Here is a 15,756-nt window from a genome sequence, read left to right on the forward strand (position 1 = left end):
TGAATGTCTTTTGAGAAATTTATATTCAAACCTTTTGCCCATTTTTTAATTGAATTGTTAGGTTTTTTTGTATATTTTTTGAACTCTTTACATATTCTGGTTATTTATCCCTTGTCAGATAGGTAGACTGCAAATCTTTTTTTCCCATTCTGTGGGTTATTGCTTCACTTTGTGGATTGTGTCCTTTGCTATGCAGAAGCTTTTTAACTTGATGTGATCCCATTTGCCCATTTTTTGTTTGTTTGCCTGTACTTCTTGGGTATTACTCAAAAATTTTTGCCTGGCTCAATGTCCCAGAGAGCTTCTGTAATGTCTTCTTGTAGTACTTTCATAGATTGAGATCTTATTTTAAGTATTTAATCAATTCTTACTTGATTTTTGTTTAAGGTAAGAGATAGGGATCAAGTTTCATTTTTCTGCATATGGATATCCAGTTTTCCCAGCACCATTTATTAAAGAAATGGTCTTTTCCCCAGTATGTATTCTTGGCATCTTTGTCAAAAATGGGTTCACTGTAGGTGTGTGGATTTATTTTTGGGTTATCTGTTCTGTTCCATTGGCCTATGTATGTGTTTTTATGCCAGTACCATGCTGATCTTGTTACAATGGCTCTATAGTGTAATTTAAAATCAGGTAATGTGATTCTTCTAGTTGTTTTGTTTTGTTTTTTTGCTTAGGGTAATGTTGGCTATTTTGGGTCTTCTGTAGTTTCATATAAATTTTAAGACTTTTTTCTATTTCTGTAAAGAATGTCATTTGTATTTTGATAAGGATTGCATTGAATCTGTAGATTGCTTTGGGTGATGTTTAACAATATTGATTCTCCCAATCCATGAACATGGAATAACTTGTCTCTTTTGTGTATCCTCTTCATTTCTTTCCTCATTGTTTCATAGTTTTCATGCAGAAATCTTTCACTTCTTTGGTTAAGTTAATCCTAGGTATTTAATTTTATATGTGGCTATTGTAAATGAGATCACTTTTTTATTTAATTTTTTTGGTATCCATTGTGTATCCTGAAACCTTTCTAAATTTATTAATTCTAATTGTTTTTGGTGGAGTCTTTAGGTTTATACAAATGTAAGATGATATCATCTGCAAACAAGGATAATTTTACTTCTTTATTTCCACTATGGATGTCCTTTATTTCTTCCTCTTGTCTGATTGCTCTAGCTAGGACTTCCAGTACTATGATGAATAATAGCGGTAAAAACAGATATCCTTAAATCTCCAGATCTAAGAGGAAAGGTTTTCAGTATTTCCCCATTCAGTATGATATGAGATGTGGGTCAGTCATATACATCTTTTATGATGTTTTCCGAGGGCTTTTACATGAAGGGATATTGAATTTTATCAAACATTTTTCAATATCAGTTGAAATAATAATATAATTTTTGTTCTTATTCTGTTGATACAATGTATCACATTGATTTGCATATGTTTAACTATCTTTGCTTCCCTGGAATAAATCCTACTTGGTCAGAATGAACAATATTTTCAATATATTGTTAAATTCTTTTTGCTATTATTTTGTTGAGGATTGTTGAATTAGCATTCATCAGATATGTTGGCGTGTAGTTTTTGTTTTTGTTTTATGTGACTTGGTATGGGTTTGGTATCGGGGTAATCTGGCCTCATAGAATTAGTCTGAAAGTATTCTCTTCTCCTATCTGTTGGAAGAGTTTGAGTAGAATTGGTACCAGTTCTTTAAATGGTAGAATTCAGCAGTGAAGCCATGAGGTCCTGGGCTTTTCTTTACTGGGAAACATTTTGTAACAGCTTTGATGTCATTACTTGTTGTTGGTCTGTTTGGGTTTTGGATTTCTTCATGGTTCAATCTTAGTAGGATGTAAAGGTCTAGGAATTTATCCATTTTCACTAAACTTTTCAATTTATTGTCATATGGTTGCTCACAGTATTACATTAATGTTTTTTTGAATTTGGGTAGTATTGGTTGTAAGATCTCCTTTTTTATCTCTAATTTTGTTTACTTGGGTCCTCTCCTCTTTTTTTTTTTTTTTTTTTTTTTGTTTGTATTTCTAAAGATTTGACAATTTTGTTTATCTTTTCTAAAAACCAACTTTTTGTTTCATTTATTTTTTTGTATTAACTTCAAATTTATTTATTTATGCCCTGATCTTTATTATTTCTTCTGCTAATTTGGGGTTCAGTTCTTGCTTTTCTAGTTTTTAAGATGCATCATTATGTTATTTATTTGAAATTTTTCTTCTTTTCTGATGTAAGCACTTACAGATATAAATTTCCTTCTTATTACTGCTTTCACTATATCCCTTAGGTTTTGGTATGTTGTGTTTCCATTATTATTTGTTTTAAAAAGTTTTTCAATTTCCTTCTTAATTTCCTCATTCACCCACTAGTCATTCAAGAGCATATAGTTTAATTTCTGCATATTTGTATAGTTTCCAAAATTTCTCTTGTTATTGATTCCTACTTTTATTCCACGTAGTCAGAGAAAGTGCTCAATATTACTTCAGTTGCTTAGAATGTCTTAAAACATCTTGTGACCTAACATAGGTCTATCCTTGAGAATAATCCATATGATGAAGAGAAGAATGTGTATTCTGCAGCCATTGAATGAAACGTTCCGTAAATATTTATTAGGTCTATTTGCTCTATAGTGCAAATTAATTCTGATGTTTCTTTGTTGATTTATCTGTCTGGGAGATTAGCCCATTGCTGAAAGTAGTGCAAAGAAGTAGCATGGCTATTATTGTATTGGGGCCTATCACTCTCTTTAGCTCTAATATTTGCTTTATATATTTGGGTGCTTCAGTGTTAGGTGCATGTATATTTACAATTGCTATATTTTCTTACTGAATTGACTTCTTTCTCATTAATATAATGACTTCTTTCTCTCTTCTTACAATATTTTTATTGAAATCTATTTTGTCTAATATCAGTGTAGCTACTCCTGCTCTTTTTGGTTTTCATTGCCATAAAATATCTTTTTCCATCCATTTATTTTCAGTCCATTCTTTCTAATTTATATAGTTCCCGATTTTGAGATGGAGTTTCACTCATGTTACCCAGGCTGGAGTGCAATGGCGCGATCTCGGCTCATCGCAACCTCCGCCTCCTGGGTTCAGGCAATTCTCCTGCCTCAGCCTCCTGAGTAGCTGGGATTACAGGCACGCACCACCATGCCCAGCTAATTTTTTGTATTTTTAGTAGAGACGGGGTTTCACCATGTTGACCAGGATGGTCTCGATCTCTTGACCTCGTGATCCACCCGCCTCGGCCTCCCAAAGTGCTGGGATTACAGGCTTGAGCCACCGCGCCCGGCAAGTCCATTCTTATCTTTATAGGTGAAGTGTGTTTCTTATAGGCAAAAAATCATTTGGGTCTTGTTTTTTAAATTCATTCAGCCATTTCATGTCTTATTATTAGAGAGTTTAGTACATTTACATGCAATGTTATTATTGATAAGCAGGGACTATCTCTTGCCATTTTTAAAATTTGTGTTCTGGTGCTTTGTGGTCTTTTATTTCCTTTCTACCTATCTTCCTTTTAGTGAAGGTGATTTTCTCTGGTGACATGATTTAATTTCTTGCTTTTTATTTTTTATTTTTTGTATTTTTTTTTAATTGTACTTTAGGTTCTGGGGTACATGTGCAGATCATGCAGGATTGTTGCATAGGTACATACATGGCAGTGTGGTTTGTTGCTTCCATCCCTCATCGCCTATATCTGGCATTTCTCCCCATGTTATCCATCCCTAACCTCCCGACCCCACTGCTGTCCCTCCCCTGGCCCCCCACTAACAGACCCCAGTGTGTGATGCTCACCTCCCTGTGTCCATGTGTTCTCATTGTTCAATACCCACCTATGAGTGAGAACATGTGGTGTTTGATTTTCTGTTCTTGTGTCAGTTTGCTGAAAATGGTGGTTCCAGATTCATCCATGTGCCTACAAAGGACATGAACTCATCATTTTTTATGGCTGCATAGTATTTGTGGTGTATATGTGCCACATTTTCCTTGTCCACTCTATCATCGATGGACATTTAGGTTAGTTCCAAGTCTTTGCTATTGTAAACAATGCCGCAATGAGCATACATGTGCATGTGCCTTTATAATAGAACAATTTATAATCCAGTAATGGGATTGCTGGGTCAAATAGAATTACTATTTCCATATCCTTGAGGAATCACCACACTGTCTTCCACAATGGTTGAACTAATTTACACTCCCACCAACAGGATAAAAGTGTTCCTATTTCTCCACATCCTCTCCAGCGTCTGTTGCCTCCAGATTTTTTAATGATCACTTTTCTAACTGGCGTGAGGTGGTATCTCAATGTGGTTTTGATTTGCATTTCTCTAATAACCAGTGATGATGGGCATTTTTTTCATATGTCTGTTGGCCTCATATGTCTTCTTTTGAAAAGTGTCTGTTCATATCCTTCACCCACTTTTGGATGGGTTTGTTTTTCTCTTGTAAATCTGTTTTATTTCTTTGTAGATTCTGGATATTAGCCCTTTATCAGATGGGTAGATTGCAAAAATGTTTTCCCATTCTGTTGGTTGCCAGTTCACTCTAATGATTGTTGCTTTTGCTGTACAGAAGCTCTGGAGTTTAATTAGGCCACATTTGTCTATTTTGGCTTTTGTTGCCAATGCTTTTGGTGTTTTAGTCATGAAGTCCTTGCCTATGCCTATGTCCTGAATGGATTTTGCCCAGGTTTTCTTCTAGGGATTTTATGGTGTTAGGTCTTACGTTTAAATCTTTAATCCATCTGGAGTTTATTTTAGTGTAATGTGTCAGGAAGGGGTCCAGTTTCTGCTTTCTGCACATGGCTAGCCAGTTTTCACAACACCATTTATTAAACAGGGGATCTTTTCCCCATTGCTTGTTTTTGTCAGGTTTGTCAAAGATCAGATGGTTGTAGATGTGTGGCATTGCCTCTGAGGCCTCTGTTCTGTTCCACTGGTCTGTATCTCTGTTTTGGTACCAGTACCATGCTGTTTTGATTACTGTAGCTTTGTAATAAAGTTTGAAGTCAGGTAGCATGATGCCTCCAGCTTTGTTCTTTTTGCTTAGTATTGTCTTGGCTATGGAGGCTCTCTTTTGGTTCCACAGGAAGTTTAAAGTGTTGTGTTTTTTTTCAGTTCTGTGAAGAAGGTTATTAGTAGCTTAATGGGGATGCCATTGAATCTATAAATTACTTTGAGCAGAATGGCCATTTTCATGATAATGATTCTTCATATCCATGAGCATGGAATGTTTCTCCATCTGTTTGTGTCCTCACTGATTTCCTTGAACAGTGGTTTGTAGTTTTTCTTGAAGAGATCCTTTACATCCTTTGTTAGTTGTATTCCTAGGTATTTTATTCTCTTTGTAGCAATTGTGAATGGCAGTTCGCTCATGTTTTGGCTCTCTTTAAGTCTGTTATTAGTGTGTAGGCATGCTTGTGATTTCTGCACATTGATTGTGTATCCTGAGACTTTGCTGAAGTTGCTTATCAGTTTAAGGAGATTTGGGGCTGAGATGATAGGGTCTTCTAAATATACAATCATGTCATCTGCAAATAGAGACAATGACTTTCTCCCTTCCTAATTGAATGCCCTTTATTTCTTTTTCTTGCCTAATTGCTCTGGCTAGAACTTCCAATACTATATTGAATAGGAGTGGTGGGAGAGGGCATCCTGTCTAGTGCCAGATTTCAAAGGCAATGCTTCCAGTTTCTGCCCACTTAGTATGATATTGGCTGTAGATTTGTCATAAATAGCTTTTATTATTTTGAGATACATTCCTTCGATACCTAGTTTATTGAGAGTTTTTAGTGTAAAGAGCTGTTGAATTTTGTCGAAGGCCTTCTCTGTATCAATTGAGATAATCATGTGGTTTTTGTCTTTGGTTCTATTCATGTGGTGGATTACATTTATAGACTTGTGTATGTTGAACCAGCCTTGCACTCCCAGGATGAATCCTACTTGATTGTGATGGATAAGCTTTTTGATGTGGTGTTGCAGTCGGTTTACTAGTATGTTATTGAAGATTTTTGCATCTATGTTCATCATGGATGTTGGTCTCAAGCTTTATTTTTTTGTTCGGTCTCTGCTGGGTTTTAGTATCAGGATGATGTTGGTCTCATAAAATGATTTGGGAAGGATTTCCTCTGTTTTGTATTGTTTGGAAAAGTTTCCAAAGAAATGGTCCCAGCTCCTCTTTGTATGTCTGGTAGAATTCGGCTGTGAACCCATCTGGACCTGGACGTTTTTTGGTTGGTAGGCCCTTAATTGCTGCCTCAACTTCACACCTTGTTATTGGTCTATTCAAGATTTCCACTTCTTCCTGGTTTAGGCTTACGAGGTTGCAAGTGTCCAAGAATTTATTAATTTCTTCCAGGTTTACTGGTTTATGTACATAGAGTTGTTTGTAGTAATCTCTGATGGCAGTTTGTATTTCTGTGGAATCAGTGGTGATATCCCCTTTATCATTTTTTATTGCATCTATTTGATTCTTCTCCGTTTTCTTTTTTAATTAATCTTGCTAGTGGTCTATTTTGTTGATCTTTTCGAAAAATCAGCTCCTGGATTTATTGATTTTTTTTGAAGGGTTTTTTGTGTCTCTATCTCCTTCAGTTCTGCTCTGATCTTAGTTATTTCTTGTCTTCTGCTAGCTTTTGAGATTTTTTTTTTTTCCCTCCTCTAGCTCTTTCAATTTTGATGATAGGGTGTCAATTTTAGATCTTTCCTAGCTTCTCATGTAAGCATTTATTGCTATAAACTTTCCTCTAGACACTGCTTTAAATGTGTCCCAGAGATTCTGGTACGTTGTGGCTTTGTTCTCATTGGTTTCAAAGAACATCTTTATTTCTGCCTTCATTTCATTCTTTATCCAGTGTACATTCAGGAGCCGTGAAGTTGTGCGATTCTGAGTTAGTTTCTTAATCCTGAATTCTGATTTGATTGTCCTGGGGTCTGAGAGACTGTTAAGATTTCTGTTCTTTTGCATTTGCTGAGGAGTGATTTACTTCCAATTGTGTGGTCAATTTTAGAGTAGGTGCGATGTGGTGCTCAGAAGAATGTATATTCTGCGGGTTTGGGGTGAAGATTTCTGTAGATGTCTATTAGGTCCGCTTGGTCCATATCTGAGTTCAAGTCCTGGATATCCTTGTTAATTTTCTGTCTCATTGATCTGTCTAATATTGACAGTGGAGTGTTAAAGTCTCCCACTATTATTGTGTGGGAGTATAATTCTCTTTGTAGGTCATTAAGAACCTGCTGTATGTATCTGGGTGCTCCTGTATTGGGTGCGTATATATTTAGGATTGTTAGCTCTTCTGTTTGCATTGATCCTTTTACCATTATGTAATGCCCTTCTTTTGTCTCTCTTGATCTTTGTTGGTTTGAAGTCCTTTTTATCAGATACTAGGATTGCAACTCCTGCTTTTTTTGCTCTCCATTTGCTTGATATATCTTCATCCATTCCTTTATTTTGAGCCTATATGTGTCCTTGCACATGAGATGGTTTTCCTGAATACCGCACACTGAGGGTTCTTGACTTTTTATGCAATTTTCCTGTATGTGTTTTTTGATTGGGGCCTTTAGCCCATTAACATTTAAGGTTAATATTGTTATATGTGAATTTGATCCTGCCATTTTAATGCTAGCTGGATGTTTTGCCTTATTAGTTGATGCATTTTCTTTATTGTGTCAATGGTCTTTACCATTTGGGGTGGCTGGTACTGATTGTTCCTTTCCTTGTTTAGTGCTTCTTTCAGGAACTCTTGTAAGGCAGGCCTGATGGTGACAAAATCTCTCAGCAATTGCTTGTCTGTAAAGGATTTTCTTTCTCCTTTGCTTATGAAGCTTAGTTTAGCTGGATATGAAATTCTAGGTTGAAAGTTCTTTTATTTAAGGATGTTGAATATTGGCCCTTACTTCCTTCTGGCTTGCAGGGTTTCTGCAGAGAGATCCACTATGAGTCTCATGGGCTTTCCTTTGTGGGTGACCCGACCTTTCGCTCTGGCTGCCTTTAGCATTTTTTTCCTTCATTTCAACCCTGGTGAATGACAATTATGTGCCTTGGTGTTGCTCTACTTTAGGAATATCTTTGTGGTGTTCTCTATGTTTCCTGGACTTGAATGGTGGCCTGCCTTTCTAGGTTGGGGAAGTTCTCCTGAATAATATCCTGAAGAGTGTTTTCCATCTTTGATTCATTCTTTCCATCACATTAGGTACACCTAACAAATGTAGATTGGGTCTTTTCACATAATCCCATATCATTTGGAGGCTTTGTTCATTTCTTTTCACTCTTTTCTCTCATCTTGCCGTCTCATTTTATTTCATTGAGTTGATCTTCAATCTCTGATATCCTTTCTTCTGCTTGGTTGATTCAGCTATTAAAACTTGTGTATGCTCCTCAAGGTTCTTATGCTGTGTTTTTCAGCTCCATCAAGTCATTTATATTCTTCTCTAAACTGTTTATTCTAGTTAGCCTTTCATCTAACCTTTTATCAAGGTTCTCAGTTTCTTTGCATTGGGTTAGCACATGTTCTTTTAGCTCAGAGAAGTTTGTTATTACCCACCTTCTGAAGCCTGTTTCTGTCAATTCATCAGATTCATTCTGCATCCAGCTTTGTTCCCTAGCTCGTGAGGAGTTTTGATCCTTTGGAGGAGGAGAGGTGTTCTGCTTTTTGGTGTTTTCATCCTTTTTGCGCTGGTTTCTTCCCATCTTCGTGGCTTTATCTACCTGTGGTCTTTGTAGTTGGTGACTTTTGGATGGGACCTCTGAGTGGATGTCCTTTTTGTTGATGTTGAAGCTATTTCTTTCTGTTTCTTAGTTTTCCTTCTAACAGGCAGGCTCTTCTGCTGCAGGACTGCTGTAGGATCCACTCCAGACCCGGCTTGCTTGGGGATCACCCACAGGGGCTGCAGAACAGTAAGGGTTGCTGCCGGTTTCTTCTCCTGTCATCTTCATCCTAGAATGGTACCCACCAGATGCCAGCCTGTGCTGTCCTTTATGAGGTGTCTCTTTGGGTATATGGGGGTTGGGGAGCTGCTTGATGAGATAGTCCGTCCCTTATAGAAGCTCAAGTGCTGTGCTGGGAACAATGTTGTTCCATGCAGAGCTGCTGTGCAGGTATGTTTTAAGTCTGCTGCAGTGGAACTCATAACTGCCTGTTGGCCCAGGTGCTCTGTCCTATGAAGTTTGGGCTTTATTTATAAGTTCCTGATGTTCTGCTGCCTTTTTTCATAGATGTCTTGCCTAACACAGAGTTAGTCTAGTCACAGTCTGCCAGGAGAGGTCTTGCTGGGCTGCTGCAGGCTCTGCCCAGCTGCTGTGTGAACTTCCTTGAGGTGTTGTTTATAGAGGTTCGGTTAGAACTGCCTCAGTAGTGGCAGAAGCCCTACCCCCACTGGGCTGGACCATCCAGGGTCCAGCTGTGCTTGCTGCAAAACTCTCAATCTAGAGCATTTCAGATTGCTTGTTTTTTGGGGGTGGTACCTGCCAAGCCAGATCACCTGGCTCCCTGTCTCAGCGCCCTCCCTTTCAGTTGGATGGGCAGCTCTGTCTCCTAGGCGTTCCAGGTGCCAGTTGAAATGGCTGCCCAGATTTGTTTGGGTTTCGTGTGCCAACCATGGCACTGGCTGAAACAACCATGCTGGAACTCATGGTGCTTTTTAGCTCAGGAATCTCCAGATCTGTGAGCAGTAAAAACTCGTTTGGAAATGCGGTGATCACTCACCCTCTGTGTTGTTCTTGCTGGGAATTGCACTCCAGAGTGGTTTCTATTCAGCTATCTTGGATCTCCTGTTGCTGGTTTTTGATTTGAGTCTACCAAGAGGCTTGCAAATATTATCCTATAATCCATTATTTTAAACTGATGACAACACCAATTATATAAACAAAAACACGCAAAAAGCAAACTAATAAATCTTTACACTTTAACTTCATTCTCCTGCTTTTTAACTTTCTCTTTATGTCTTATTTATTTATTTATTTTGTGACAGGGTCTTGCTTTGTCATCCAGGCTGGAGAGCAGAAGCATGATCACAACTCACTGCAGCCTCAACCTCCAGGACTCAAGCGACCCTCCCACCTCAGCCTCCCAATTAACTGGGACTATAGGCACACAGTATCACACCTGGCTAGTTTATTATTATTATTGTATTTTTTGAAGAGATAGAATTACACTATGTTGCCCAGGCTGGTCTCAAACTCCTGGGCTGAAACAATCTACCCACGTTGGCCTCTCAGAGTGCTGGAATTACAGGGATGAGCCACCACACCTGGCCTCTTTATGTCTTATTGTACTGTCTATTCCTTGAATAGTTGTTGTAGCTACTATATTTGATTGGCTTATTTAGTCTTTCTACTTAAGACAAGAGTAGTTTACACGCCACAATTACAGTGTTATCCTATTCTGTTTTTCTGTGTGCTTACTAATAACAATGAGTTTTGTACCTTCAGATGATTTATTCTTTCTCATTAACATCCTTTTCTTTCAGATTCAAAACTTGACTTTAGCATTTCTTGTACAACAGGTCTGGTTTTAATGAAAGCCCTCCTCTTTTGTCTGGGAAAGTCTTTATTTCTACTTCATGTTTGAAGGATATTTTCTTTTTTTTACTTTGAGACACTCTTGCATTGTCACCCAGGCTCTAGTGCAGTTAGCTCACTGCAACCTCTGCCTCCCAGGTTCAAGAGATTCTTCTGCCTCAGCCTCACTGGAACTACAGGCATGGGCCACCACACCCAGCTAATTTTTATATTTTTAGTAGAGATGGGGTTTTACCATATTGGCCAAGCTGGTCTCGAACTCCTTACCTACTGATCTGCCTACCTCAGAATCTCAAAGTGCTGTTACAGGTGTGAGCCACCATACCTGGTGCTGAAGGCTATTTTCACTGGATATACTATTCCAGGGTAAAAGTGGTTTTTGTTTTGTTTTGTTTTGTTTTCCTTCAGCACTTTAAATGTGTCATGACACTCTCCTAGCCTTTAAGGTTTCCACTAAATAGTTTGCTGCCAGATGTATTGGAGCTCCATTGTTTGTTATTTGTCCCTTTTCTCTTGCTGCTTTTAGGATACTTTATCCTTGACCTTTGGGAGTTAGATTATTAAATGTCTTGAGATAAGCTTCTTTGGGTTAAATCTAATGCTTGGTGTTCTACAGCCTTCTTGTACTTAGATATTGACCTTTTTCCTCTAGGTTTGGGAAGTTCTCTGTTATTATCCCTTTGAATAATTGTTCTGCCCTATCTCTTTCTCTACCTCCACTTTAAGGCCAATAACTCTTAGATTTGCCCTTTTGAGGCTATTTTCTAGACCTGGTAGGCATGCTTCATTGTTTTTTCACTTATTTTCTTTTGTCTTCTCTGACTGTGTATTTTCAAGTAGCCTGTCTTTGAGCTCACTAATTCTTTCTTCTGTTTGATCAGTTCTATTAAGAATTAAGAATCACTGATGCATTATTCAGTATGCCAGTTGCATTTTTAGCTCCAGAATTCCTGCTTGATTCTTTTAGATTATTTAAATCTGCTTGTTCAATTTGATAGAATTTGGAATTCCTTCTGTGTTATCTCAAATTTCTTTGAGTTACCTCAAAACAGCTATTTTAAATTCTCTGCCTGATAGGTCATGCATCTCTGTTTTGCAAGATTGGTCCCTGGTACCTTATTTGGTTCATTTGGTGAGGTCATGCTTTACTGGATGGTGTCGATGCTTGTAGATAATTTGCTGGTGTCTGATCATTGAACAGCTAAGTGTTTATTGTAGTCTTCACAGTCTGGGCTTATTTGTCCCTGTCCTTCTTGAGAAACTTTTCAGGTATTCAAAAAAGCTCGGGCCCCAACCCCAATAATGCTGTGGTTTCTGTATACTTATAGAGGTACCACCATGGTGGTCTTGGATAAGAGGTGAAAAAACTATCTGGATTATCAGGCAGAAACTTTTGTTTTTTCCCTTTACTTTCTCTCAAACAGAGTCTCTCTGTATTAAGCCAACAGGAACTGGGGGCGTGGTGACACACCAAGCTCTGTGGCCACCCCACTGGGACTGCACTGGATCAGACCCAGAGCCAGCACAGCATTGTATCTTACCCAAGACTGCTTCAGGGCAGCAAATTCCTCCAGCCCTCAGTGTGTCCAAGATGCTGTCTGGGAGCCAGGAATTGGAATAAAAATCCTTAGCAATTTTCCTGATGTTCTAGTCTACTGTGGCTAAGTTGGAACTCAAGCCACAATTCTAAGTCCTTCCCACTCTTCCCTCACGTTTCCACAAGCAAAGGAACCTCTCCCTGTGGCCACCACCACTCCTGGTCTGTGGAAGTTCTGCCAGTCCACCACCAATGTTCACTTAAGGCCCAAGGTCTCTTCCATCAGCTATGGTAAATGCTGCCAGGCCTGGGACTTACCCTTTAGGGCAGTGCACTCCCCTGTCACCCAGGGAGTTACCAGAAATTCTTTCCAGGAGCCTAGGCCTGGACTCAGGGAACACAAGAGCCTGCTTGTTTCTCTACTCCATTGTGGCTGAGCTGGTACCTAAGATACAAGACAAAGTCCCCTTTACATTTCCCTCTGCTTTTCTCAAACAGGTGTCTTTCACAATAGCCACCATAGCTGGGGTTGTGCTGGGTTGCCCCTGAAGCCAGCACATCTCAGAGCCCAAGACCTGTGGTGCACTCCCTAGATATTACTGCTGGTTATTCAGGAACCAAGGTCTCTCTGGTCAGCAGGTGATGAATCTTGCCAGGAGTGGGTCCTTCCCTTCCCAGACTCTGACCGGTTTGCCATCCTACTGTGGCTGACTTGGTATCGAAGATGCAAGACAAATCCTCTTTACTCTTTGCTCTCTTCTCCTTAAGCAGAAAGAAGGAGTCATTTTCACTGCTGCAAGCTGCACTGCCTGGAGTTGGGGAAGGGATGGCACAAGCGCTCCCTTAACTATGCCAGCTGGTGTTTCTCTAGGTCACTTGTCACTTTAGTTCACTGTGTCTAAGTCCAACCTATCACTGGGAGTTGCCTAGGAATTGCAGTCTTGTGTTCTATACTGTCTTTCAGGTTTACCTTGCACCCTAGAGTACTTCAACGAATGGTATTGAGGCTTGCCAAGGAACTCAAGTTCTGACCATTGGGATGGGCAATTTCCCTCTGGCTAAGGCTGGTCTAAATGCTCCCTCCATGCGTGGGTACTAGTTGAGCCCAGCATGGCTATATTTTTCACTGTGACAGGAAGCAATGAGTTCAGTTGATCTAGTTACTGAGTCTCACTTCCCAAAATGCACAAATTTCTGTCTGTACCACACAGCTGCTCTCGGGGAATGGGGGTGTGGGTCACTTTGGCAACTCAAGGCCATCACTCCTGCCATTCTCAATGCTTTTTGCAGTGATATGAAGTTAAAACCAGGTAGTGTGATTACTCACCTGATTTTCATTCTTGTGATGGTGCTTTTCTGTGTGCAGATAGTTGTTAAAATTTGATGTTCCAGCAGAGGGAACAAATGGTGTAGGCTTCTGTTCTGTCATCTTGCTCCGTCCCCGCAGGACATTTAAATTTTCTATTAAAAATGAATATGAGTTGAAATTGGTGAACTCCTGAAAATTGTAAATACATTTTTTTATGAATAACAGCAATGAAATTTTTTCCCCATTTCCTTCTCAAACTAATCATTTTCATTTAAAAAAAACTTCTATTTTAGGTTTGAAGTACTAGTGTTATGGGAGTTTGTTGAAAAGATTATTTTATCACCCAGGTACTAAGCCTAGTACGTAATATTTTTGCTGCACCTCTCCCTCCTCTCACCCTCTACTCTCAAGTAGGCCCCAGTGTCTATTGTTCCCTTCTTTGTGTCCATGTGTACTCGTCATTTAACTCCCACTTATGAGAACATGTATTTGATTTTCTGTTTCTGTGTTAGTTTGCTAAGGATGACGACCTGCAGCTCCATCAGTGTTCCTGCAGAGGACATAACCTGGTTCCTTCTTATGGCTGTGTAGTATTCCATGGTGCATATGTACCATGTTTTCTTTATCCAATCTGTCACTGACAGCATTTAGGTTTATTTGATATCTTTGCTAAAAAATGACCTTTTAACTTGTAACTGAAGGCAGGTCCAGTCTATCACTGCTTGCAGAACCGAATAACAAGGACGAACAGTGGAAGGAAAGTAACTTTATTTTCAAAAGCTAGCAATGAGGAAATAGTCCAGGCTCCTGTCTTAAAGAAATCATTTAAAATTTTGGACAAAAACACACAAAAGCTTAAAAAGGGGAGCTTGGAATGTGGGGTATGAAGGAGGGGTGAGGAGGTCCTGGTCTACATGACTTGTTCCAATGACTTATGAGTTATTGTCTCATTTGATGAATGAGCTGGTACCATCCCAGGCACAATCAGGTTAATTAGCTGCAGCCTTGAGGTAATTTCCTGGTGGATGAGAATTCTGTAGGTGCCAGATTGCTTGAAGTTTCAGTTCCTGGAACTTCTAAGCAAGCATATAATTAGATAAGGGAAACATTCTGCAGGAGGTGGACTGCCTAGTGGGAAGAGGTTATAATTTTATTACTAAGTAATGGGGAAAAGGAAGGAAGAAAGAAAAATTTAAAAGTGGAGTACTCGATTACAAACTGACAAATCTTGTACTTAACAAAAAGAAAAGGCATCTACAGACAGGTAACCTATATGAGATTTGGCAAGATTGCTAGCAGTCAGAAATCAATCATTTCATAGAGGAGTGACTAGTAGCAAAACAGTACATTTATGGTTATGTAAAGCCTGTGACTTCACTATACCTTCTACACATAGTCCTTTATTCTAAGGCTAATTTGAGCCTGAATGCATTTGTGGTTTTTTGCTTTGAAAGCCATGCCCCAGTAATCTTACCCCAAAGCGTATCCACATAAAACATCCCAAGTGTGTTTGTATTGAAGAAAACCAAAATATTTCTCCCCAGAATATTGATGATTGTTGCGTCAATGACACTGAAAACATAGGAGAACACTCTGCCTCAATTTGCCTGATAGTGAGATGGGATAGTTCCCTTGACCCCCTTCATGGGCAGGAACTGGAGTGGCTCCTTTCACTCAGCCTGCCACTGGCCACTCCTTGCAAGAGGGAGTGTGCAAACAAGTGAGTGTGGGAACAAGAGGGAATGAATGCTGGAAGTGGCCAGTCGCTCCTCTCTGGTGGGAGCAGGCTCTGTGCAGGCCCCACAGCATTCAAGCCCCTGCCCTCTCGACAACCAGGTTCTTGTCTGGCGTCCAGGAAGAATCGGGTCACACGAATGGATTGAAGGGTAGTGTATGCAGAGGATTTTATTGGCTGATTGTTCTCAGCGGGATGGGAGTTGGAAAGGGGATGGTGTGCAGAAAAAAGATGACCTTTCCTTGAAGCCACATGATCTAAAGTTAGCCGCATCTGTCTGTGTTCTCTGACACTCAAGGTTGCTTCTCTGCCTGCTGTTCAGCAGTGTGCAGCCATGATGCTCAGCAGCTTGCAGTCCCAATCACTTGCATCAGCTACATATATCAGCTGCTAGCTGAAGTCTTTTTATGGGCACAGCATAGGGGCATGGCAGGCCAAAAAGGCAATCATTTGGGTGGAAAACTGGTGTCAGTTTTTTTCAGTTAGGGCCAAAGTTCCAGGCTTAAAGGTGGAGCTTAGGAGCGCAGCCCTTCAGTATCAGGGTAAGCTGTTTTCACTTAGGTTCCAGGCTTGGGGGTGGAGTTTAGCAGGGAACCCAGCCCTTCTGTTGCAATAGTAGTACATAATCCTTCCTTACTGGAAAATG

The sequence above is a fragment of the Sapajus apella genome, unplaced genomic scaffold, assembly GCF_009761245.1.
Source record: "Sapajus apella isolate SASKATOON/1434 unplaced genomic scaffold, GSC_monkey_1.0 scaffold16, whole genome shotgun sequence".
Taxonomy (NCBI): Eukaryota; Metazoa; Chordata; class Mammalia; order Primates; family Cebidae; genus Sapajus; species Sapajus apella.